Below are 4752 nucleotides of genomic sequence, written 5' to 3' on the forward strand. Positions count from 1 at the left end.
AAATGAATTTGCCCAAGATTGCACAGCTGATAAGTAAAAGAGCTGGAATTTGAAGCCAGGTTCATTTGAGTCTAAACTCATGATATCTCTCAAACGTAATAATCTATGGAAATAAAAATTGCATTGGTTTTGAGGTTATTTCTAATAATTTGAAACCAGATGTTAAAATCAAATGTTTTATCTTTTAATGATATAATCAAGATTTGCCTTCACTTTAGCATAATATACTGCCAGTAAGTTTAAAGTTCAAATCATAGTTATTGATGTCTTCTGGGTTGAGATATTTTAAATTGATGTTTTTAAATATAAAAGAGACATATGCTCATTGTAAAAATGCTATAACTTTGTGGAAGTATAAAGGAAAATGTAAATGTCAATAGCCAACAAAAATTTGAATAGACACTTAACCAAAGAAGATCTATGGATGGCAAATAAGCATATGAAAAACTGTACATCATCATCAGTCATTAAAGAAATAAAAATTTCCCATTAGAAGACCTAAAATTTAAAAGTCTGACCATGCCAGATATTGGCAAGTATATAGAAAAACTGGAATACTCATATATAGCTGCTGGGATGTAAAATGGTAAAACTGCTTGGAAAACAGTTTGGCAGCTTCTTACAAAATTAAATATATACCTGCCATATGACTTAGCCATTCCACTCCTAGGTACATATTTACACAAGATAAATGAAAACATGTGCAAATACAAAGACTGGTACACAAATGTTCAGAGAAGCATTATTCGTAATAGCCCCAAACCCTCAACAATCCAAATGTCCATCAGCAGATAAATGGATAAGCAAATTGTGATACAGCCATACAATGTAATGCTATTTAGCAACTAAAATGAATTAATTATTTATACCCTTAACAATGTGGATGAACCTCAAATTAATATTGCTGAATGAAAGACACAAGGCCAAAAATAGTACATATTGAATGATCCTATTTATATACAACTCTAGAAAATGCAAACTGTTAGTGACAGAAAGCAGACCAGCCATTGCCTGGGGATGGAGGACAGAAAAGGGTGATAGGGAGGGTTTTCAAAGGCAGTAAAGACACCTTTGGGGGTGATGGATATATTCATTATTGTGATTGTGGCAATGGCTTCACAGGTGTGTACATTTGTCAAAATGTATTAAACTGCCCACTTTAAATATATCCAGCATACTGTGTGTCAACTATATTTTGACAAAATTCAACACACACACACACAGACACACACACACTGCAAAGGACTAAACGCTTATATTCTCCAAAAATGTATATGTTGAATTCCTAACCCCCTAGGTGATATTTGGAGTTGGGGCCTTTGCGAAATAATTAGGTCAAGAGGATGGAGTCCTCATGAGTGGGATTAGTGCCCTTATAAAAGAGACTCTTCGGCCCTTCTGCTATGTGAGGACATGACAAGCAGGTGCCCTCTATGAACCAGGAAGTTGCCCTCACTGGCTGCCAAATCTTGGACTTCTCAGCCTCCAGAACTGTGACAAATAAGCTTCTAGCATTTATAAGTCACTAATTTTCTGGTGTTTTATTCTAGTAGCCCAAACAGACCAAGACAAATACACACACACACACACACACACACACACACTCAATAGCTCCAAAATGCTCTCCAAAAGTTACCACTGATATCAATGTTATGATCATCTTTCTAGACATTTACGCAACAGGGTCATAATGCACACAGTATTTTATAACTTGCTTTTTTCACTTGGGCTTGTTTTCATGTGTATACGTACAGATCTATCTCGCTGGAGCCTGGGAATTCAGTGTGTGAATACTTTGTGATATTTAGTGGGTCCTCTATTTGTGGACATTTAGGTGGCCTTTTGTTTGTGCTTCACTACAGATCTTCCCAGAGTTCTGAACACCCAACTTATGAATCAGTCCCATGCTGGCGCTTTCTCCTACCCTATTCTTCCTCCTCATCCCAGCAGCCTGCAACCGAGCTGTCCTGGCCTACTTGCTCCACCTGGTGGTCAATGTGAGATACTAACTTGGTTTAGTATTTTTCTCTCTAGAGTCTCCTGGTCTCTAGCTTGCCCTTCTCAAATCCATCTTGTCCCTGGCAGCCAGAGTGATCTCTCGAAATACAAATCTGATCTTCTCACTCTCATGATGAAAACGCATCACCTAAAACAAACATAGACCTCTAAGCAGAGTATACAAAGCAGGAACACTTTGACCCTTGCCCACCTCTCCAGCCTCAATTTTCTCCTCCTAGCACTTTGTACCTTAGCAATACATAACAAATTGTAGTTCGTTAAACACACAATGCTGCTTCCCACATCGATATATTTGTACCTGCTGTTTTCTTTTCTTTAGATTTTTCTGGTAAAAACCGGGAAACCTGCCACACAAATAGTAAAAGAGCTGTAACACTGCCACCTGCTATTTTCTCTCCCTGGAGTATCACTCTGCCTACTCCCATTCATGTTTCCCAGGCAAACTCCTATTCAGCTTTTAGAACCCTACTTAACAGACCACCACCCCCACTTGCAGTTTTGTCTTTTCCCTTACATGGAGTTGATCACTCTTCCTACTATACCTCTAATACCAAACCCATAACGTTTGATTATAATTATCTGTTTATATGTTTGTCTCCTGTACTAAACTGGCTGCCTCCCTGAACCCCATCACGAAGCTTGAGGACCAGAACTGTCTCTTGGTCATTATCCTCTCTCCAGCATCTTCCACAGTGCCCAGAACATAGTAAAGTAAGGTTTAATAGGCAGACATTGAAAGAAAAAGAACTAACTACATCCACAGTCTCAAGGGAGTGGCACTGCATGCTTCTTTTTTCCATGTGTGTAGGGCCCGCCAGAGTTAGGAATGCTGCGGTCAAGGCACAAAGTTCAGGGGCTGAGACCAGTCAAAGGAACCACACACTCTATTTTTTTTTTTTTAGACGGAGTTTCACTCTTGTTGTTGCCCAGGCTGGAGTGCAATGGTGTGATCTCGGCTCACCACCACCTCCGCCTCCTGGGTTCAAGCGATTATCCTGCCTCAGCCTCCAGAGTAGCTGGAATTACAGGCATGTGCCACTACGCCGGCTAATTTTGTATTTTAGCCGGGGTTTGTATGTAGAGACGGAGTTTTTCCATATTGGTCACGCTGGTCTTGAATGCCCGACCTCAGGTGATCTGCCCACCTCAGTCTCCCAAAGTGCTGGGATTACAGGCGTGAGCCACCATGCCCGACCAGGAACCACACACTCTTTAATCTTGATCAAATACATTGCCAAGTAACATCCGCCACTTGGGCAAAGCTGAAGGTCATTTGAACCATCCTGAACCTGGTATTCCTCAATTAGTGGTTGGGGAACAAATGACAAAGGGGTTTGGTTTGCAGCTTACAGTCTTGTTCCTTTGGGGGCCATAAGGAAATTGTTCCAATAAATGGAGAGTTTCCTTTTATCGAATTCCCCAGGGGAGAAATTGTAGGATCATGGTGACCCTCCTTTTTCCTCATTTGCGATCCAAAGGAAGATGTTTCATCCTTTTACTCTTTCATTCAACAAACATTTATTAAGTGTCAGGCACTTTTCTAGACACTTGGGATCCATTAGTGAACAAAACAATGATTCCTGCACTCATGGAGCTTAATTCTGAGAATAAACAGTACAGCACTAATAAACAGAATAAGTAAATACATTGCATCATATGCTAGAAGACAAGTGTTAGGAAAAAAAAGAAAACGTCAAGGTTAGGGGGCTCTGTCTATAAAGAGATGCACATAAAAATGTTCAAGCGAGCAGAATCCTGGTTGAACTTCCCGGTTGAATCCTGCACTTCCGGTTATGTGAGGTGATTTCCTCACTGTGGAAGCCAATTTAGATTGGATTTCTGTTCCCTGAAGCTGAAAGTACCCTAACTAAACTGAAAGAGCCACCTTGACATGCCTTCCTTAAGAGCAGTCTTTGTCATCCAGTCATCCCATCTGTTCCCTTGGCAAGGAAAAATAATTACAAGGAGATGCCAGAGTTTTAGTTTCCATTTGAGGGTTTTCCTGAGATCCTCTGATGACACTGTGTTCTTTGTCACATACCCATCAATTGTTTCCACTCCAGCTAATCTCATTCTCATTGTCAAGCATGAGAGTCAGAAAGCTGCACCTCAAACTGTACCCCCAGGATGGGATTCAAAAGGATCAACATGCAACTGCTGTTCAAGGGCATGCTCTGTCCACAGGGAGAAGGCCACCTGCACAACCCCAGCTCAACCACCCTCATCTCCAGCCTGAATCGCTGCCACATCTTTCCAACTGGTCTCCTCACAGCAGCCAGGGTGATTCTTTTAAAAGAGTTATCACATCCTGTCATTTCCCTCCAATCATTTCCTGTCACTTACAGACACCGCATGATCTGGTCCTGGGTTAGCTCCAGCTTCTCCTGCCAAACTTTTTCCTTACTCGCCATGCTTCAGCGACCCTTGCCCCTGCTGGTTCCTTTAGGATGCCAGCTTCTTCTATTCCAGCCTTTGCACCTGCCATTCCTGCTACCTAGGACATTCTTTCCCCAGACATCCACAGGCTAACGCTCTCGCTTTGTTTAGATTTCTGCTCAAATGTAACTTCAGTGTTGCAGCCTTACCTGACCGAGCTACCTAAAAAAATAGGCCCCAAAGCCCCTCTCTGTTGTCACAGTATTTGTCTTATATGAAATTATCACGTGGATCAATTTCTTGGTTTCTGTGCTCCCTGCCTCCCCTACTAAAATGTGAGCTCCCTGAGGACAAGGA

The 4752-nt window shown here is 41.4% G+C and overlaps 1 non-coding gene across 1 annotated transcript; it reads right to left on the reverse strand.

The window, feature by feature from the left end:
• Window positions 1–2334: 2334 nt before the first annotated feature.
• Window positions 2335–2397, reverse strand: LOC112135956 (U7 small nuclear RNA). Its single transcript, XR_002917175.1, has one exon. It is a non-coding gene; the product is annotated as a U7 small nuclear RNA (small nuclear RNA).
• Window positions 2398–4752: the final 2355 nt, after the last annotated feature.

The sequence above is a fragment of the Pongo abelii genome, chromosome 10, assembly GCF_028885655.2.
Source record: "Pongo abelii isolate AG06213 chromosome 10, NHGRI_mPonAbe1-v2.0_pri, whole genome shotgun sequence".
Classification (NCBI taxonomy): Eukaryota; Metazoa; Chordata; class Mammalia; order Primates; family Hominidae; genus Pongo; species Pongo abelii.